The sequence below is a fragment of the Grammomys surdaster genome, unplaced genomic scaffold (genome assembly GCF_004785775.1).
Source record: "Grammomys surdaster isolate TR1022 unplaced genomic scaffold, NIH_TR_1.0 60, whole genome shotgun sequence".
Lineage (NCBI taxonomy): Eukaryota > Metazoa > Chordata > Mammalia > Rodentia > Muridae > Grammomys > Grammomys surdaster.
In genome coordinates, this window is record NW_021604562.1 from 1,071,560 (window position 1) to 1,093,808 (window position 22,249).

Genomic DNA, 22,249 nt, shown 5'->3' on the forward strand with positions numbered 1-22,249 from the left:
GTATATGTATATGTATATGTATATGTATATGTATATGTATATGTATATATACTTCTAACCATCCTATAATATTAGTATCATCTTACTTGTCTAGATGAGAACACTCAGGCTCAAGACAGTTAGTGACTTGTTTCCTGCCATACTATTATGAAGTTGAAGAACAAGGACTGGAACACAGCTCTGTCTCCAAAGGAGATTAATTAGGATGCAAGCCCACCTGGGCATGGCAGAATCAAGTTGAACTGCATAAAGACTCTTCATAAGAAAAACATACTCAGTCATCTTATAGATCCAAGTATTCAGTGAATCTTCTCCCTATATATTTGTGTATATATTTCACAGAACTCATAAAAATAAAGATCTCCTTAGTGTCCTCATACCCCTGCACTGGCAAAATTCTACTGTACCTTTAAACGGAATGGGCACTAAGATATAGCTTAGTAATGAGGTAAGCAAATTTTGTTTCTTAGCAGATAGTAACAATGCCTCAAACCCAAAGCTGCTGCTACATAGAATTCAGTCCTTCCCAAATCTTTAGCCCAAGTTAAAATCTTCAAATCCAAATGATGCCCCACATCTTGCCTTATTTAACTCTACTGGGGAAATCTGAAAATCACTGCATTTTACAAATAACAATCCACATCTCCAAATTCATCACAATTCATCTACCAACAAAGGGGAAAACACACCTGACACTAGACCTGCAGTTTTCTTTAAAAGCGGGGCAGGGGGAGCCGGGCATAGTAGCACACACTCTTATCCAAGCACTTGGGAGGCAGAGACAGAAGCAAGCAGATCTCTGTGAGTTCAAGGCCAGTTTGGTTTACGTAGGCCATATCTCACAAATAAAAAAAAAAAACAGAATAAATAAACCAACCAGGGTATTGGTCCCTTGCCCACCCCCCATACATACATTTTTCTCATTGTTCCTTAACAAATCTACACTTACTCTGCTAAAAGTGATCAATTTTTATGAGGAAAGAGTTGCTACTGCTTAAAAAACATCCTACAAGAGCTTACTGGAATTGTGGAGGTAGAAACAGAGTTACGTTTTGCTCTTGACCAGAACACAACTTTAGTTCGCTAAAAGAACATTTTCAACATAAAAGACCATTTTAAAGTTATGAACAGCAGGAAAAGATATGATTTAGAAGGAGGACGATTTCCTACATTTTACAGACTGGCATGAATAATGCCTGGCTCTTATAAGAGATCATATAAAATACTGCCCTAGAATTCCCTAGTGACAGAAAGGTAGCTTACTTATTTCCTCCCTCTTTAGCCATCCTGGCACTAAAGATTCAAGCAGACACAGACTCAGACTGACTTTCTAGAAAACTACCTCTCATCTAACTGCCCCCTCTTCCTTCACACAGACATCAGCGTTGTCTCCCCACTTCCTGTCCAATTAGTAACAGGTTTCACTCTCTCCAGTCTCTCCATTCCCCTCTAGGGTTCACACCCCCATCCAAACTCAACATGGAATCCCTGCCTGGCTTCTCAGAGGCTAGCTGACCCTGGGGAAGTCTAGACATCTAAAAGCCAACCCAATCCATCCCAGATAGCTCCACCTAGAATTCACAAACCAGTGTAAAGGAAGTCCAATCAAATCCTGATTAGAGTCTCTTTTTGGTGCTCTTAACTCCACCGTTCAATTCTGGCCCAACTCTCAGGTCCCTGTTCTTTATCCTGTTTGTTTTTGCTATGGAATTTCTATCCCTTACCTCCTTATATTCAATGATTCCTCCTGCTTACAGACTGGAAAAACTGGTGTATTCCTGCTTTCTCCTATTCTCCACTCAATATGGTACTAAGACTCCCCTTTCCCATTCAGAATCTTTACATTCATCTGGATTTCCTAAGAAATGTTTCAGCTTAACTCCAGCTACTCGTTTCCTCCTGGCTTCCTGGGTCCTCCCACAGTGGCTATCAAAAATTAATCTTTACACTTCTCAATCCCAGCTCTGAACAGCATCTGAACGCCTCTCTCCCACGGTTCTTTAGTAATCTTTTCTTTCACATTGTAGGGTTTTTTTTTCCAGTTTTAAGGCCTGAACCCAGGCCATCACACGTTCTAGGCAAGCATTTTACATGCCCAGCCCACACTATACATTTTTAAGTTCTTAATATGGGTACTACCTCGCCTTCTTTATGGGTAAATATATTTATATTTCTTTCTAAATGGCAGTTTCCTCCTAGCCTATTTTTATCTAAGATCTTCTTTCTTACTCCAGCCTTAGCAATTCTAGTACTAAACTGTAGAGAGCCCTAAGGGTTCTTCGAACTTTCTTTGGAAAACATTACCCTGGAGGTTTCAACTTACTGTTTTCTTCTTAGTTAGACCTGACATGGGAACAATGATGCTCCTCTTCATTTTCCTTCCCCCATTCGCTGCCCTATGGTCCCTTCTCCCTGACTTCTTCTGCCTGCCTTCCTTCTGGTGGTAAAACTCTTTTGCTCCTATGATTCTGTTTCTCTCAGCAAGCTCTTCCCTAAAGCTCATAGCACAGATTAACCATGGCTTGGAATCCTCTGCCACATTAACCAAGCATTTACTTGCCTGGGTAGTGAACTGCATCATGAATAAGACACAGATACACACCCACAGAGAAACCTCCTTTGCTTCCCAAGAGCCTCTAAGCCAGTAAGAAAGAAAGCGATCTCCTGGATGCCACACATCCTCTCTAGCAGTCCTGGCAAATTAAAAAAAAAAAAGCCAGATTCAGAAGACTGCCCTTGGTACAGCCCCATTTCTTCTAGAACCTCCTTCTTCCCTCCACTTGGAAAACCAGACTCCAACAGCAAAGCTGGCTAGGACTCACATAGCTTTCCTCTGCCCTATCCCAGCAACTAGCCAGCCCTTCCTTATTGCTGTTTTACAGAACTAACCTATTCAACCCAGACTTCTGCATCCCTTTCCCTTCCTGTATCAACTAGGTATCTAGTTCTCTTCATCTCAGAGTCAGAATGCAAAGAAACCTACATACTGTTCCTACAAATCTAGTAAGAAATTCAGAGGTTTTCAAGACAGGGTTTCTCTGTGTAGCCCTGGGCATCCTAGAACTTACTCTATAGACCAGGCTGGCCTTTAACTCAAGAGATTCACCTGCCTCTGCCCACTGAGTACTGGGATTAAAGGTTTGTGCCCAACAAGAGTCAATCTTTCAAAAGTCAGTGTAAGAGTGACTTTCCCTTGATTAGTCCACACCCAGAAAAGTATATCCTTATTTTTTCTGAGTGCCTCTCTTTTCAGTAATGCCTGCACTTAAGTATATGTGAAAATCCGTTAACAAAGCCCATTTTAGTGAGCTTTGGTGCCAAGCCCTGTAGCTCCCATCTCCCAGATCCACCACAAGATAATCTCCTCAGGTGCAAAAAATACCTGCTACCAATATCCTAATAAACTACTCATGATGCCCAGGACAACCCTCAAGTGTATAATGGAACTTTGGATTCTTTTAACTTGACTCACCACATCCCCTGTTGCTCCCTCCGTTTTGCTTGCTACTTTTGCTTCTGTCAAAATTTTACAGCTTCCTTCTCAACCTTTCACTTCTGTTTGGAGCCTCTGGGTGATTCTTGGAATGGGATTATCTCGTTTAATCCCCAGTGGAATCTTGTAAGTTTCTTTCCTACAGACTGTCATCTTCAGTACCACCAGGTGACATCACATTCCAGTATCCTAAAAACTCTGCCGAAACTTAGCTTTGACTATGTCCCCTACTATGTCTCCATAAGAAAGGCTCCTCATTACCAACATTCAAAGACAAGACATACTAAACAGAACAGCACTAGATGACCATTAAAATGGTAACTCCCTTCCATCCTTAGAATTTTATTATGAATCTAATCAATTCCTAACTCCATATTCATGCCCCATTTCTTTCCCCATGAACGTTTCTGCAGTGTGATTCTGAGAAACAGTCTTCTAAGTTGAAAGATGCATGGGACAAACACTTGAAGCCTTCAAGTGTACCCCAGAAGTCTGACCAAAGCTATCTGCAACTGCCCTCTACCCAGTGTCATAGGGACGACCTCCAAATCGCCTTGAGAGTATTCATCTGTGCCTTGCTTTACAAGCCCCCTTCCCACAAGCATGCAAAGAGCCTCCAAAACGCTGGGCTAGAAGAATGCTCACCAACTGAAGCCTGTCCTCACTGTCTACTCTAGAAAACAGCAAGAATGAGAAAGTATCACCACGTCGACAGTTTGATCAGGCAACCTTGAAATTTTCAAAACAATGCAACAAAAACACTGTGTTTCTTTCTAATGGGCAGGAGAGGGGAAGCTTGAGCGGAACAGAAGGGCATCCCCAACGGCCTGTGGTGTTGGGCCTCCTGGGTTTGCAGCGTGCTTCCCTCCCGCCTTTCCCCTCGACCACATCTTTCGATACAACAATCTCCTGTACCTCCATAACACGAAAACCCCAGCTTTGGTGCGGCCGGCTCCTCCCAGCCTTGCCCGGACGTCCCTCTGGCCCAGCCTTCCTCTCCACGGGACCCCGGCAAGGAGGGCCCCCTCCACCGTCCAGTTCACCCCTCTATCCCTTGCCTGGCCTCTGGGCGCCCCCGCAAGGCTCCATCCCGAAGCCGAACCTCCAGGAGCCAAGCCCACGAGGCCCGTCGCGGGACCCACCCCCCCTTCCTTCTCCCAGCACCTCGTCCTCCACGCACCGGGCCCCCGGGGCTCCTCGTCGTCGTCGTCCTCGCTCGTACCGCCCCCCCGTCGGGGACTCCACCCCCAGCCTGCACCCGCCCGCAGAAAGCCCCCCTCCCAGCCGCGCGCCGCCTGCGCCCTCTGCCCCGGCACGGGACTCTCTTTGGCCTCGGTTCCCCGCCCAGAAGCGGCGGTGGCGGCAGCAACGGCGGCGGCGGCCCCAGCAGGAGCAGCGGCGGCGGCGGCAGCGGCAGCAGCGCCGCCCGGGCCGGGCCCCGCCCCGCCGCCCGCCAGAGCCCCACGCCCCGCCCGCCCGCCCCGCAGCCGGACTACTCCCCCCCCGAAGACCACCACTAAGCCCCCCCACTCCCTGGCCACGATCCGCTCGAATCCAGCTCCGCTGGGCCTGCTGTCCATTCCTCACGCCCCTTAGGAAGCAGGGTGGGGGAACCCTGGGGTTCGCGGCCATCCCTCTCCCTCCCTCTCCAAGGGCCAGGGGATTGCCCCTGATCCCGAAATCCGGCCCCGTAACCGGAGCCTCCCTCCTTTCCAGCCCTCTGCTTTCCTCCCAGACCCCTAGCCTCCAGGCCTGGCGCGAAGCGGGTTGAGGGCTTGCAAGCCAGCTGGGTCTCCCACCAGCCTTGCCGGGCCAGTATGAATTGCCCCCATCTCATCCTTCTTCAATTTGAGCCCCCTCCCCGCCTCGCCTGGGGGTAGCCCCCGCCCCTAGAGCGAGGGCAGCGGAGCCTGGGCGCTCCGAAGTCATCCCCCGCCTTTTTTCCAGGGACTCGGATAATTGCCCCTGCCCCCATCACAGCACTCCCACTCCCGAACCCAGGCCCCGCCGCCACCTAGGGGTACCCCTTACCCTATGATTCCTGCACCCCAGAAAAGAGGAGAAAGCAACCCTGAGAGAGGAGCCGTCGCACCTCCACCTCTAAGGTTGGAGGGCATTTTCTCCCGGTCTCTTCGAGACTTCATCACGGACACCCCCCACCCCCCAAAAAATAAAATAACAAGCCCTTTCTCGCCCTGCCCTGTTGGCCAGGTTCCCTTCGGATCGTCGGATCCTTGGATCAGGGTTTGGGGCCAGGTACTTCCAAGACCATAGCCTCCACCTCCTTTTCTGTAGAGTGGGGTAATTCCTATGGTTAACCCCCCCCCAGGATCTACAGACCCCCGTTTCCATGGAGACCCCCGCCCAGCCGCGGGGAAGACTCTCTTGGAACCTGGTGAACAAGTCTCACCTGGCTAAAAGAGAAGGAGGTCGAAAAGGGGATAGGGCAGGGCAGGAATGGGGTACGAAGGTGGGAAGTGGAGGGGAGCTGTCCCGAAGGGAGGGGCGAGGACAGAGAGAGCTCCCGAGAGCTCTACGTCCGGGGACACGAAGAGGACGGCGCCCCCGGGGGGCAAGCTGAGAAGCTAAGGGGAGAGGAACGGACAGGGTTGGGGAAAGGCTTAGGATAGAAAGAAGCGGGTGGGGGAATACGAAAAAGCCGGGGAGTCAAAAGGGGTGGAGGGGTTGGGGGAGAGAGAAAAAAGACGCACCTGTTCCCGGGTCGGCTCCGCAGGGAGGCTCAGGCCGCCACCCGAGCTCCCTCTCACCCTCTTTGAACCACCACCCGCCTAACACTGCCGGCATCCGATGCCCCCCTCCGCCCCTTATCGCTACCGACCTCCTTCTCCTCTCACGGCGGCGGCGGTCGGACTCTAGGAACTGAGAGGAAGAAGGGAGGGCTCAGCAAAGCGGAGGAGAGACAGAGCCACACACTGGCAGCGCCGCGGCGAGCGAAAGAGTGAGGGGGAGAGCGGTGTGTGTGTGTGTCTGTGTGTGTGAGCGAAGCCTGGTGGAGTGGGTGCCGGTCGCAGGGCTCGACGGGAAGTCGAGTCCTGCCTTGTTCGCGGGCGGCGCCAGCCAGCGCTGCAAGAGACTACAACTCCCAGAATACGGCCTAGGCGAGGGGGGGGATGGGGAGGAGGAGGCGAAGGGAGGGAGCAAGCATGAGAAGGAGGGACTAAAGCTGGGAGCAAGCGGCGGCGAAGGGGGCAGAGCCAAGCAGCCCCGGTGACACTGGGAGGGGAGGGGAGAGGAGGAGGAGGAGGAGGGGATCGCAGAGAGAACCGAGCAGATTCCAGAGAGGGAGGCAGTGGTAGCTGTAGCAAGCTGGGCAAAAAGACAGACTCCCAAGAAAGGCGGAGGCACTCAATCCGCGGGGCTCCAAGAGCTCCACGCCCCCCACCCCGATACCCCTAAGGAGGGAGGTTGAGGAAGGGAAATGATCTGGGCACTGAGGCCAGAGGGTTGGTTGTCTGCCTTCCTTCCAACGTTCTCCACCTTATGCCCCGACCTGACTTTCTCAGGCCACTAGTGCCAGAACCAGTGTGCAAATCACTCTTTGAACCATCCCCAGATCTCCCCTGCCCTGGTACCACAGAGCACACGTATTCAGTCCCCTTTTCCCAGGAGCCCAAGGGAGGCTCCCCTTGCAAGCAGGGTGTGACTCTTCCATTCTTCCCGCACCCCCCCCCCCCGTCGTCACCACCCTCCATCTCCTTCCCCGGAACCCTTCCCGAAGCAGGGGCTCGCCTTTCTCTCCCCACCAGGAAAGAGTCCCTTTGGGGTCGACTACCCACCCCTACTCTTATACTGGGCCCCAACCCACCAGCATCCCCGTAGTGGTGTCCCCCTTACCGAAGTACTAGTGGGGGCGGCCGTAGTTGGACTGGTGTCTACTTTTCCTCTGACACTAGCTGTCCTTCGCCACGCTGACCCTGTGGAAAGACAGAGAAGCACATTAATGCGCCCGTATCCCACCCTCCACGTTCGAGTCCCCACAGAAATGGCTCATAGCAAAGAGGTTGGTAGTGGAAGCTGAGAGTAACTCCTAGTCCTCAAACCCCATTCTGGTCATGAAAATCCAGGGATCCGTCCCTTTCCTTAAAAGCTATCAAAAGAGCTTGGAGGGGAGGCTTAAATTATCTGAACCCCAAAGCCCACACCATGCCAAGCAACGTTACCTGGCAGGAATAAGACACAAACTAGGCTGCCCCCAAGGGAGAGAAAGTGCAACCCTCGACGCCTTCCAGCCCTCAAAAGCATACCACTAGGAGATTCAGATGGCCAAGGATGAGAGGGAGACGGAAGGGGTGCTGGAAGTGTGGAAGGATTGTGGTGGGGAAGGGTCCGCCGCCCCCGTAGAGCAGAATCCAGATGCTAAGTGGTGGGGTGGGGGTGCAGCATATTGCAGACGGCGTCTTCCCTCGGTTTTCCGGGAATCGCCTGGAAGCCCGTCCAACACCGGGAGTTGCTTACCAGTCAGTCCCCTAACCCCATTTGTGCGCGTGAGGCGGCCGGAGCCCAGCTGAGAAGCCCGGGCACAAACTCCGCGGAAGCTGGCCTTCGCCTTCGCCGCCGCCGCCGCCGCCGCGCTGCCTCGGGCCTCCCTCCCTCCGCTTTCGGCCCCGCAGATCTACCTTCGCCCCCGGCCGAGGCCAGACCCCGCTTGCAACTCCACGCCCCTACTCCACCCCCTGCCCTCCCTCCCCTCGCCCTCTCCTCCCGATCGGGCCCAGCCCCTAGCGCCGCCCCGCCCTAGCGCTCGGTCCGGAGCCCAGCAAGTGCCCCGAACTCGCCCCCCGCCCCCACGCCCAGGCCAGCCGGGCCGGGCCTGCTCTCCCCCCTCCCGCTGCGCCCCGCCCCCCGAATCCACGTCCTACTTCGCCACCCAACTCGGCCCGGTCCCGGTTCGTCCCGCGCCCACGCCGCCGGAGTCCGCGGTTCGGTCCGGTGCACGGTCACCCACCCCGCCCTTGCCCGGGTGCCGGCCTGCCTGCCCTCGGCAGCCCGCCCGAGCGCGCGGTCCCGATCCAGGTCCGGCTCGGGGTGCCGGCCTCAGTCCCAGCGGCGTTGCAGCGTCTCCACGAGGGCTCGGTTCACGCAAGATCCGAACCCGCGCAGGGTGGGGGCTGCGGAAAGCAAGTTTCTTTATCCTCCCCCCCCCGCCCCCGCCGCAGGGCCACGCCGTTCCCGCCCCCGTCACAGCGCCCCCTTCACCTGGGCAGAGCCCCCTGGCTGCTGTCGCAACTTTGCTCTTCTCTACACCGCCCGGGAAGCGGGCGAAGCGGGAGTAGGAGGGAGGTGGCGGGGAGGGGGGGTGCTGGGATCAGGCCGCTGGGCTCCGGGAGGACACGTGGGGGAGGAGGGGAAGGAGGAGGAAGAAGGGGGCGGGCCTGCAGTTCTCGGGGCTCCCCCCTACCAGCCCCGGGGAAGCCGGAACCTCGCTGGGCAGCCGCAGACCCCGCACTGGCCACGGGGGAAGAACGGAGCCACCTTCCCCGGCCAGCCCTCCGCTCCAGGAAGGGGGGGGGTGCTGCAACGCCGATCGGGGTCGGAGAGCGATCGTTTTCGCTCCTGGTTGATGTGTAACACGCTCTCCCCGGTTTTTTGACTCGGTCTATGTAGGAGGGCGGGGGTCTCGCCTGAGGGGAACGCCCCCGCCAGACACCCCGCCCTTCCTCCGGGTCCCCCACTTCCCCACCCTTGGCGACCTCCGCGCGTGGTTCTGGCGCTCCAGAACTGAGGCCGCGCTCAGGCGCAGCCCTAGCCCGGGCGCCGAAGTGGGACAGGTGCTAGGGCAAGAAAAAATGCCGGGTCCTCGCCGCCTCGCCTCGCGACTCCCGCTCGGCCCACTCTTCGTGGCAACCTCCCAGGCTGCAAATCCCTCGGGTCACCCTCAGTGGATATCACTTGCTTGGGTGTGGAGGCATCTGGGTTGGCGGGGAGACCCGAGGGAGGAAGGGACGAAAGGTCTATAAAGAGGGAAGCTTGCAAGACTTTACAGAGGAAAACCTGCCCAAAAGAGGACCGAGGGCTTGGTTTCTGCCTGCTTTTCCTCTGCCCTCTTGAGACACCAATCTGAGTCCCCTGACCCTTCCCCTTTACCCTAACGACCGCCTGCCAGGCCAAGGGAATAAATCCTTCCTGTGTTTATATCGCCAGCCATCCCTGGGACTTGAAGGGCTTAGAAGCTTGTGGTCCACGTTCGAACTCTGATGACTTTACATTAACTCCAAGGAGAGAGGCTTTGCGGAGGTGAAGCTGTTGGCTGACTTGCTTTCAGTCTTAGGTTGTTTCTTAGCAGCTCCAACGCTGATCTGGTGATGAGGACTTCCAAGGTATTGTCTCAGCCCAGAGGGTATCAGGAAACATGTCCAACAGTTCCTAGAGGATTCTAAACAGAATGTAAAATAGTAAGAACTTGAAAAAATAATCTCTATGTTCAGACATGTTGATATTATTTAGTATATATTTACCTATGCTAAGGAAGCCAGAAAGGTCATTTGGACTAGAAGGAAACCCTGCAGGATTAATGTCTTTCTCCCTACCCAGCACTCCCATTCCCACTCCTCTAGGCCCAGAGGTTCCATGTCTGAGCTAGGGGGTGTTTTTTTTTTTTTAATTCTTTATGAAGTCTTCACAGATGGCAGTTGAGACTTGCCTGCTGTCTCCCTCACCTGGTCTGAGAGATGAGCATGAAAACAGCTAAGGCTCTAGTGGTCTTGCCATTTTCTGAGATCTGGTATTAGTACCCAGATTGCTCATCCTTGCCGCCCTCGACACTAATTTCCAGCAATGTAGATATAGTAGGGCCATCCTATTTTTTGCTTTAGGAACCTCTTCACTAGTTATTTTATTTGGCCACACCTGCCCTCCAGTACGCACACACACACACACACACACACACACACACACACACTTAAAAAATGTTTTGCACCAACCAAAAAATGAAGACTCAGAAATATATTTGAGTTAACATATGAACTCAATATACATTACTTAACAGGGAAATCACCTCCATGCGGCTTGCTATCGCAGACCCTGCTTTAAGTTGACTGTCTTCGCTGATTTTAGTTATTCTGGTAATTACTAAATCACTACTAATCTTAAGGCCTAACTTAGGGCCTTAAGGTTCCTCTGCTCCCCATTTTGAGGCTGAAATGGATTTTGAACACATCAGTTTTCGCTAGTCTGTCTTTTACCATTTGGCTGCATCATTTATCTGGCGAAAATGAAGGTTGGGGGAAGCTGGTTGTTTCCTGGGTGAAGCTGTAGCTTTTTTTGAGCCCTTTCCTGTTGAGGGCCAGACTTCCTGCCCTACAGGAGATGATGGGAACCAAGGATCAGTGTGGGGAGAGCTGTGGGAAACCTTTAAAGCATGTAGATAACAATGATTATTTTATGTGAGGCTAACACCATAACATAACCATAATAAAAATACCTTACCTTTGTATAGCATCTGAGTGTTTACAATGCCCTTATGTGACTCTATTTGTTTCTCACTATAGTTCTTGGTTCTGTTATTGAGGAAACTGAGTCTCTTAAGCATCTATGGGTGACTTGCTCAAGGTCACACAATGAGTTTCTGAGCCAGGAATCCCAATAGTCCTGATGCCACATCCATAATTCTTTTCAGTATAGTACAACACTTTTATTCAATGCCAAAACAGCCTTTTTCAGGAAAATTGTCTTTCTCAATTCTCCCGTGCCTAACATCTACTAACCCAGACAGGACACTCAGAGATGTAGGTACAATATAAAGAAGATTTTTTTAGGAGAAGTCTAAAAACTAGAGCCAAGTCCTACCTTATTGATAACTAGCAGTGATGCCTCAAGCAAGCCCTAATATTTGACCAAGAAGTAGTCCCAGCCTGATGCCATTGTACTTCATTATGTTTCCCTTCCGCCATCTCTAAAATACAGAAACCAATATACAGGCTGTATTACACTCACAGGGACAACCTATGGGCACCGTAAACGACTGCACTCATGCAAGAGTTATTATCAGCAGTGGCTCACCACAGGCTATCTAGGTGCAGCACAGAGACCTAGGAACAATACTGGACTGGGCCCTGCCCTCCTGATGCTTAGCAGACAAAGCAGGGCATTTGAGGGTCCCTGGGTAATTTAGGCTCCAAACCAACCTTGGACTAAATCCACAAGGATAATTATGTTAATTCTCTGCTTTGTTCTGCAATCAAAAGCCTTGTCTCTCTAGTAAAACAGCATAGCCCTGTGACAAAAAAAAAAAAACCTACTGATTGAGATTTTGAGAATTATCAGAATGAAGCAAATCGAGAGCTTCTGGTTCTCCCTTCCTGTTGAGCACCTCAGCCAATTGAAGATGAAGTCAGGTGTGAAAAGCAGCATCTCAGGACAGCAGAACAGTTCATTCTAAGTCACCCCCGGTTGAAGGAGGATCAAGTAAGGGAAAGGGACATAAGCCTCCGTGGGTGGGTGGCTGTTGATATATCAGTGTGTTCTCCAGTATTTCACTTTCCCTTCTCTTCACCCTCCTTTCTCTCCAAATTCTGTTCTGCCCATGTTTTTCCGTTCTCATCCAGCACTCCACCCTTTATGTTCCAGGGGCAGGTGGGATTGGGAAGGGTTCCTTGCCCTATTTGTCATTTGCAACTAACAAATAACAAACCCAGGTGCAAGCATGCTGAAGGCTTTGCAGATGTACTTCAGCAGCAGATCCTGAGGGCTGCGAGCTAAGTGCCAGCTCCCTGAGAACCTGAGGCCGAACCAAACTGGCCTGAGGAAGGCCGGGCCTCTGCTCTCTCAGCACCCTTAGCCTAAACAGAGAGACAGCATACCTGGTTAAAGTTTTCTCTGTAACCAACCAACAACTTTCTAGATTTTGTTACCAAAGTGGGGAAAATGAGAAAGAAGGCTAAGATCACCTCAGAGGCCTTGCCAGGGCAAGCAAGCAATCCACTAACCTAACCACTCCCCATAGCCCCTAAAACCCTATTGGGTTGTTTTGTTTTGTTTTTTTGTTCTTTTGTTTTGTTTTGAGACAGAATCTCACTGTAGAGGTCCTGTTTGACCACAATGTAGGCCAGGCAGGCCCCGAACTCACAGACCTGCCTACCTCTGCCCTCCAAATACAATGATTAAAGCATTTCCCATCTTCCCTAAAACTAGATTAATGAAAACCTTGCAGCACAGATTTGTAATCCCAACATTCAGGAAGCTGAAGCAGGAATGCATTGCCCTAGTCTGAGTTACCTGAGATCTTGTCATTTAAAAAAAAAAATTCCCACTGGGCTTGGTGGCACATGCCTTTCTTTGATCTCAGCATTCAGAGGCAGAAAAAAGCAGGTAGATTTCTGAGTTCAAGGCTAGGCTGGTCTAGAGAGTTGACAGAACAGCCTGGGCTACACAGAAAAACCCTGTCTCCAAGCATAAACAAATTAAAAACCCACAAAACATGCCTAAAAACACATAGTGCTACAGGTAAAAGACGGGGCCTGGAGCAATGGCTCTGCAGTTGGGTGTGCATGTTACTTTTGCAGAGGACCCAAATTCAGTCTCCAAAACCCACATGGGCAGTTACAATCTTCCAAAACTCCAACTCCAGAGGCTCAAACCCTGTCTTCTGGTCTCCTCTGGCACCAGCACCCACATGCTGAGACTCATAGATAGAATTAAAAATTAAATAAATTTGGAGGGGGAGAAAAGACTAGTCAGCAAACGCTAGCTGTGCCTACTCCCTAAAGACAAAGTAAAGTCTATGAGCCTTCACCTGGCTTCTAGGGTTCTCTTAACTAGCTTCCGGTTTCCCTTTCCTCTATATTCCTCCCAAGCTCACCATTTGGATCAAACCTGGACATTTCTTGGCATTTCTTGGGCAGAACATGCACTTGTGTTTGGCTTCTTGCAATTTCTCTCAGGCTCTTTTTCACGCTGCTCTTTCCTGAGCTGCCCCTGATAGGCCACTGCCACCATTCTTAGCTTGTCCTCGTAGTTAGCACTTCTCTAGGCTTATTTTTCCAAATAAATCTTAAAAGTCTTTGGCTAGCATGGCTGTTCTCTGAGAGGTTCCACCCAGCAGCTGACTCAGACAGATGCAGACACCCACAGCCAAACGGTGGACGGAGCTTTCGGACTCTTCTGGAAGAGTTGGGGGAAGAATTGGGACCCTGAAGGAGATAGGAACTCCACAGGAAGGCCAACACAGTCAACTAACCTGGACCCTTGGGGCTCTCAGAGTCTGAACTACTAACCTAAGAGCATACCCGGGCTGGACCTAGGCCTCCCCGCACATATGTAGTAGATGTGCAGCTTGGTCTTCATGTGGGTCCTGAACAACTGGGGGTGGAGGAGGGACTATCCTAAAAGCTGTTGCCTGTCTGTGGGATATGTTCTTCTAGCTGGGCTGCCTCAGTGGAAGAGGAAGCACCTAGCCTAGTAGGGACTTTGTGGGAAGGTGGGGTGTTATCCAGGGGGCTTCCACCTGGTCAGAGGAGAAGTGGAGGGGGGGATGGGAGGAGGATTGTGGGAGGGAGTGACCAGAAGTGTGGCAGGGAGCCAGATGTAAAGTGAATAAGTAAAACAAACAAACAAACAAACAAACAAACAAAGTCTTTGAATAAAGAAGCACCAGCACTTCTCATTTGTTCATCTCTTCCTCTCCTTCCCCAGCTCTTGTTTTGGCAATGAGACTTTAACAAGTGCTTGTTAAGTCGATGGATGGTGAGACCTAGTTCATTTCCCTGCATTGGGGTGAGAGAGCAGATTTCTATATCAGCCTTCCGCTTTTCAAATATTGGGCTCTTTTAGAGTTTTGCTTGTGTGTTTGTTCTGTTGTTTTCATTTGTTTTGAGACAGGGTCTTACAGTGAATGCTCAGGATGATTTCAAAACTACTATGTAACTGACGATAACCCTGGAATTCTTTTTTTTTTTAAAGGTATTTGGATACAGGGCTTCTCTGTGTAGCCCTGGCTGTCCTGGAATTCAGTCTGTAGACCAGGCTGGCCTCAAACTCAGAAATCCACCTGCCTCTGCCTCCCAAGTGCTGACATTAAAGGTGTACACCATCACTGCCCTGCAGACCCCTGAATTCAATCCTGCTTCTTCTTCTCAAGTACTACGATCATAGGAATGTACCATCTTGCCCTGTAGCCTTAGTCTCATTTTTAAAAGATTTATTTTTTGTGTGTGTGCGTGTGCTTGTGTGGTGTGTGTGTGCCTGTGTGCACATAAATACAGGAACCCTTGGAGTTTAGAAAATTGAATTGGATCCCCCAGAACTTGGGTTCCAGGTGGTTGTGACACACCTCGTGTGGATGCTGGGAACCAAACTCAGATCCTCTGTAAAGAACAGGAAGTGCATTTATTCACTGAGTCTCTTTGAGTTGAGCCTTTCTCTTCCTGTTTAGTGGTTACACACACAATCTCTGATCTTAAACAAGAATACGGGTACGTTTTGAATTTTAACTCTGCCATTTATTGGTGATAACATCTTGAATATTGAACTCTTCTCTAAGCCTCAGTTCCCTCATCTTGACAATGTGAACAAATAAGAATCAAGTGAGGTTTTGGTCTTGAAGCACTTAAAACATAGTCTGGAATCTACTAGACGTCCGGTGATATAGTCTTACTGTGTTGCCTTGGCTAGACTGGAACTCTCCCTGTAAATCAGACTGGCCTTTAACTCAAAAAGCTCTGCCTGCCTCTGCCTCCTGAGTGCTGAGATTAAAACTCTATGCCATCACGACTGGGCCATGATATCCTTATTAAAAAAAAAAATGGGGGCACATGCCTTTTATCTCAGCACTTGGGAGGCAGAAGTAGGCAGATCTATGAGTCTGAGGCTACAGAGCAAGTTCCAGGATGGCTACAAAGAGAGATCCTGTCTTTCAAAAATAGATATTTTATTTTATGTGTGTGTGTGAGTGTATTGCTTGCATGTAGGTCTGTGTACCGTATGCTTTCCTAATGCCCAAGGAGGTCAGAAGAGGGTGTCAAATATATATTGTAAGAGTAGTCACGGAAGGTTGGAGAATTGTTCAGCCATTAAGAGCACTGGTTGCTTTTCCAGAGGACCTACCTGTGTTCAATTCCCAACATCCATACAGTAGTTCACCACAGTTTGTAACTCCAGTCCCATGGAATGCCACATCCTCTTCTGACCACTAGGCATGCATGTGGCACATACACATTCAGGCAAAGCACACTCATGTACATGAAATAAAATAATAAGGTGCTCAGAATGTGAGAACATTATGCTTCATTCGAGCATAGGGATAGACACAACCTGAACATAAAGGGAACGATGTACTGATGTAGTAATGTAGTGCTACACATCTTTTATCCTTGTACTCAGGAGACAGAGGTGATCAGCTCTCTGTGAGTTCTAGGCCAACCTGGTCTACACAGTAAATTTCAAGCCAAGCCAGCCAGGACTACATAGTAGTTCTCTGTTTAAAAAAAAAAAAAGCCAAATAAAGGAGGAGCTGGCGGACTAGCTCAGAGGTTAACAATGGGTATGCTCTTCTGCTTGTGTGGAGGCTCCAAGTTTGCTTCCCAGAGCCCACACCCACACCGGGCTGCTCACAGCTACCTCCAACTTTAGCTCCAAGGGATCCCAACACCTTTTCCTGGACTCCACTGGCACCCACACACACATGCGCACAATGAAAAACACAAGTAAATCTTTCTTAGAAGGAAAGAAGCAAAAGAACAGCACAGTACGATTGTCAAGATGGCACTTGCATAAAGCCTGATGACCTGCGTTTGAGCCCCAGTCCAAAAGTTATGCTCTGGCATCCACATGCACCTGCGTTCAAACACACACACGTGCGTGCACACACACACACACACACACACACACTAATAATAATAATAATAATAATAATAAAATTTGTTTTATTCAGATTTGTTTTTATATTTGTGTGTGTGCAAGTACCTAGAAGAGATTGTTCAATATGATCCCCTGGAGCTGGAGTTACAGGCAATTGTGAGCCTCCTGGCTCAGATACTGGGAACCAAACTTTGGTACTCTGAAAGGTTAGGAAGTATTCTTAACCACTGAACCATCTCTCTGGCCCCAAAATATAAGAAAGGTATATTTTTGGCAGTGGAAATGAAATAAAACTGACCAAGACTTACCATAAAGATACTACTTAGTCAAATGTAGTGGCACACAACTTTAATCCTAACACTGAGAAGGCAGTGGTAAACAGATCTCTGAGTTCGAGGCCAACTTGATCTACTTGGTAAATTCCAAAATTGCTACTTCTTCCCCACAGAGGTACTAAAGAATATTGAGAAAAACATCCTTGTTGAGGGCCTGTGTAAGAAAGTGAATCTTCACCAACTTTCATAGATTTAAGTGTTTCCATTTCTTTCTCCTTTTTTCTGTGGCAATGGTTCTATCTAGGTTTAGGTGGTTGTTGTTGTTATTGCTGTTGTTGTTGTTTGAGACAGTCTTACTTCCAGTATCCCAAGCTGACCTGCTGGAACTTGCTATATAGTAGAGACTGGCTTTGAACTCATGTTCCTCTGCCTCTCACTCATGAGTGTCGGGATTACAGGTGTGAATCACTGTGCCTAAGGAATTTCTTTTTTACCTTAGAACTCAGGTGTCTTGGTGAATGTACATATGCTATTTTAAAAAGCCTATAGCATCTGATATCCCCATATATACCATTCTTAATGATCATGAGCTGACACCCACCGCTTGTCCACCTGTACAGATCTTTTAAGCCCTACTACCCACATGAAATTTTTTTCTACTGTCTTTGCCTCTGGGAAACTCACTCATTCTTGAACTTTGGGCCCACAACTAAATGCTACATGGGCTTTCCTGTGACTTGTCTCTTAAGTTTGAGACCCGGTAACCCAGAAGCAGGAACCATGTAGAAGGCAGCCTTCTGGCAATGTCTGAAAAGGGAACACTCTATGAATCTTTGAGGATTGACTGATACCTTGTCATGAGGGATAATGTGGGCATGGGTGTCCTCAAAAAATCTTGCCTACCATGCCTCCTCCTAATTCTCCCTGACTCCACTTGTCAAACCAACTACCTACGTGATGAGACCAAGGCTTTTCCGTGGCCATCTTCTCTCTTAGACATTTATTACTTTTGTTAGTTTTGTGAGACAGGGTATCACTCGAGCCCAGGCTGGCCTCAAACTTGCAGTAATCCTCCTGACTCAGTCTCCAAATTGTTGGGATTACAGAAATAAACCACCACTGCCAGCACAAGAATTTCTAAATGTTTGGACATCAAAGACCATGTTTTGCCATGCCTTCCACATGCCCCAGACTAGATCCTCCAACATTAATAGCATTGTGTAAGCACATAGTTTTGCTGCTACAGATAACTTACTAAAGATATTATCATCCCTTTCTCCCTCTCTCTCTATTCATATACATTCCTGTCTCTGTTCTTTCTCATTGAACTGCAAAGGATACTAGAAAAATGCATTGCCCATATTGTGAAAGACAGATAAAAACCTGGAATTTGGTTTATTTTCAAAATCCAAATTATGAATATTCTGCCTTCAGTACACATCCAGTCTATACCTTTATGCCAAATTTCCTCAAAACTTAATATACATCATAGTCACCAAGAGATAGGATAGGGGACCTGGTAACATTTCAAATTATTGTTACAGGTAGACCTTTGGTTGTAGAACACATGCTTAATGTGTGCCAGGCTCTGGTTTTGAAACTCAGCATCAAAACAATTCAGATTCCAAGGCTCTATCCACTCTCATTGTTGCAGTGACTTGGTCTGAGGTGATGCCCCCTGCTCTACATTTCTAAAATTCTCTATGATCAATTGGGGTTTTAGTTCAGGCTTTTTGCTTGATTTGATTTTGTTTTGTTTTGTTTGAATCCAGGCCTCCTCATGTACCACAGGCTCTAGATAGCTGGCTGAGGAGTGACGTGAACTTCTTGTCCTCCTGCTTCTACCTCCCAAGCACTGGGATTGTGGGCAGTAGCCACCCTACTTGGTTTATGGGGTACTTGGGATTGAACCCAAGACTTTCTACACGATAGGTAAACAATCAACTCAGCTATATTTCCTCTGCGTGTGTATATCTGCGCGCATGCGTGTGGGTGCTGTTTCTAAGAGGCTGTCTACCTTGGTTTTTGTGACAGGACCTTGACCTAAAATTTGTTGATTAGGTTAGACTAAGCCTCCCTAGTGCTAGATCTACAAATACAAACTGTCACATTCAGCTTCGTAGGTGGGTTCTGGGGACTGAACTTAGATCCTCATACCTGTATGGCAAGCATTGTGTGAATGAGCTTTCTCCTCTCCACCTTCATGGGATTTTTTTCCATTTTTTTATTTTTTTGTTTGGTAGCCTTGTCTGGCATGGAACATACTCTGTAGACCAGGCTGGTTTCAAACTCAGAGATCCATCCCCCTCATTCTGCCTCCCAAGTGCTGGGATTAAAGGCATGTGCCACCTGTGTTGGTGGCTCAGCGGTAACTCTTCATGCCCCACTCTTCTTAGCCTCTGACTGATTCCATGAACTTGCTTTCTGTTTATATGGATTCACCTGTCCTTGGTATTGCATGATAACCTTTTGCCTTAGATTTCTTTCACTTCTCATGTTTTTAATATTCATCCATGTTGGACTATGTGTCAGTATTTCATTCTCTTTTCAGAAGTATGTGTATACATGTGTCTCTGCGCATGTGCATTTAGGTGCCTAAGGAGGCCAGAATTGTCAGATTCCCTTGGAGCTGGAATTACAGATGATTCTGAGTGGCTGGATCTGAGTTCACTGAACTTGAGTTCTCTGGAAGAACAGGAATTATTCCTACCCTCTGAGCTATCTCTCCAGCCCCCAGTATTTCATTCTTTATATGACTGAATAATATCTCATTGTATAGATACACACTAACTTATTTATTTCCAGCTAGTAAGGTATGGCTGTTAATTTGGAGTTTTGTTTTTCTCTGATTAGTGGAGACTTTAGAGACAGTTTCCTGTAGCTGAGTCTGGCTTTGAACTCCTGATTCTCCTGCCTCTACCTCCCATGTGCTGGGATTATAGGCTTGCTCAGGTTTGTTTTTTGTTTTGTTTTGTTTTGTTTGTTTGTTTGTTTGTTATGAGACACGATCTGTTAATGTTGCCCTGGCTGTCCTATAACTGGCTATGTAGCCCAAGCTGGTTTTGAACTCGGCGGAATTCTCTTGCCTCAACCTTCCAGGTTCCATAGTTACAGGTATGCCATCTTGTGTGGCATTCATAGTGTTGTTTCACTTTGTTTTTGTGTGTTCATGCTTGTGTATGTATGCTAGGGTGTATGTGTACATGCGTCTAGTTGTTTGGGTTTTTTTGTTTGTTTGTTTATTTTTTGAGACAGAGTTTCTTAAAGCCCAGACTGGCCTTGAAGTCACTAGGTAGAGAAAGCTGACCTTGAACTTCTGATTCTACTGCCTCTACCTTGTGCCTTACACCCAGCTGTTTGGTTTTGAGGCAATCTCTTACCTAGTCCTAGGCAGCCTGAAATTCACTGACTTTGAGTTTGCAATGCCCTTTGAGTACTGGGGTTATAGATGTGCACCATTGCACCCAGCTTGATTTTGAGACAAGATCTCTCAAGCATCCTTCACCTAGTAAGTTTTCTTTTCTTTTCTTTTTTCATTTTTAAGTTAACATCTATTTATTCATATGTGTGCATGTGTGTACATGGGTATGGCTACATGTGTCATTAAGCACATGTAGCAGTCAGAGGTCAACCTGAAGGAGTCAACTATCTCCTCCCAGACCGTGGGTCCTGGGGACAAACTCAGACTCAGGTTGTCATGTTGTGTGACTAGCTCCTCTATTTGTTGAGCCTTCCTTCCTTCTTGCCTGCTTTCCCTCCCCCCCCACCCCAGGAGGAGGATTCTTATGTAGAGAAGACAGGCTTCAAAATTGCTAAGCATGACTTCTGATCCTCCTGCCTCCACTTGTCAAATTCTGGAAATACAGATAGGCACTCCCATGTGAGGTTTTGTTCAGTGCTTAGAATAGAACCCAGGAGTGCTTCATTTATGCTAGGCAACTACTCTACCAATAGAATTACATCCCCAGCTTGGTTGGTTGGTTGGTTGGTTGGTTGTTGAGACAGGGAACTCTATGTAGTCCTGGCTGTCCTGGAACTTTCTATAGAACAAGCTGGCTTCAAACTCAGAGATCTGCCTGCTTCTGCTTTACAAGTGCTCAGATTAAAGGTGTGTACCACCACCACCTGTCTTATTTTCTATTGTTTATTGTTTCTGTTATCTTTAAATTTTTATTTATTATTGTTTATTTATTCATTAGCTGTGTGATCTGGGGTGCCCATGCCATGAAGGATATGTAGAGCTCAGAGGGCAACTTTGCGAGTTGGTTCTCTTTCTACCTTTACATTATTAAAGGCATGTACCACCATACCTGGCCCTAGTAAGCTTTAAATCAAAATTGGAACCCATATCATCGGTTTCAAGTCTGTGCTCCTAAATCCTGTATTCATGCTTGACTATTTAAACAGGATATATTTTAAGTAATAGTTAATTTCCTATTTAAAGTTTATCACATTTGCAGGGTTGGCTCATGCCTGTAATCTCAGCATCCTAGAGGCTGATGAATGAATCCAGCCTGGGCTACATATGGAGACCCTTTCTCTTAATCAATCAATCAATAAATCAATAAATCAATTAATCAGTATTTTGGCTTGATGGTATATAATCCCATTAATCCCAGCACTCAGAATGAAGGACAGGATTACCTCAAATTCAAGGTCGGGGTGAGCTATATAGTAAATATTAAGCCAGTATATTTAAGATAGCAAGATCCTATCCCCCCTGCCAAAAAAAAAAATACTAGAAACAAGGTTATAAAATTTCTTCAAAACTAAGCTGGTACACTAAAGTAGCTTAACTCCAGCAAGTTTGTGCATAATCTCACTAGATTTTATGAAACTTGAGACACAATTATCAGATATTCATACATATAAGCATTTATGGATTGGGAAGATTCAGTTTGAGACCCATAGGCTGCAGATCCTTGAAAGATGCCCAGTTAGCCGGGCAGTGGTGGCGCACACCTTTAATCCCAGCACTTGGAAGGCAGAGGCAGGAGGATTTCTGAGTTCAAGGCCAGCCTGGTCTACAGAGTGAGTTCCAGGACAGCCCGGGCTACACAGAGAAACCCTGTCTTGAAAAAGAGAGAGAGAGAGAGAGAGAGAGAAAGAAAGAAAGATGCCCAGTCAACAAAGAAGCATTTTGTGAAATTGCTCTGTAGGCTGTGGTAACAATATAAATATGGGATCGTGCATGTTTCAAAGATGTTTAGGCAGCTAAGCAAAATAAAGAATTGGAGGCTACTGCCAGGCAATGATAGCATACACCTTTAATTCCAGCGCTCAGGAGGCAAAGGCAGGCAGATCTCTGAGTTCAAGGCCAGCCTGGTCTACACAGAGAGAGTTCCAGAATACCCAGGGCTACACAGAGAGACCCTGTCTCAAAAAACAAAAACAAACAAAAGCCCAGGAGAAAGGAAGGAAGGAAGGAAGGAAGGAAGGAAGGAAGGAAGGAAGGAAGGAAAGAAGGAATTCTAACAATGAAATCTAGGCTGTGAGATGGCTCAGTAAGTAAAGATAAGATGCTGCGTGGTCTGGAGAGATGGCTCAGGGGTGGTTAAGAGCACTGGCTTCTCTTCCAGAGGTCTTGAGTTCAATTCCCAACAACCACATGGTGACTCACAACCATCTGTAACTCCAGTTCCAGGAGATCCAGTGTCTCTGACCTTCA

The 22,249-nt window shown here is 48.1% G+C and overlaps 1 protein-coding gene across 1 annotated transcript in view; it reads right to left on the minus strand.

The window, feature by feature from the left end:
- Bcorl1 (BCL6 corepressor like 1) overlaps positions 1-8,060 on the minus strand; it is a 67,568-nt gene extending 59,508 nt beyond the window's left edge. Inside the window, exons 1-2 of the mRNA XM_028762811.1 lie at positions 7,970-8,060; positions 7,349-7,428 (exon numbers count right to left, since the gene is read on the minus strand). The gene's annotated coding sequence lies outside the window, so the exon portion shown is untranslated. The remainder of the gene's footprint in view (positions 1-7,348; positions 7,429-7,969) is intronic.
- Between the last annotated feature and the right edge of the window lie 14,189 nt (positions 8,061-22,249).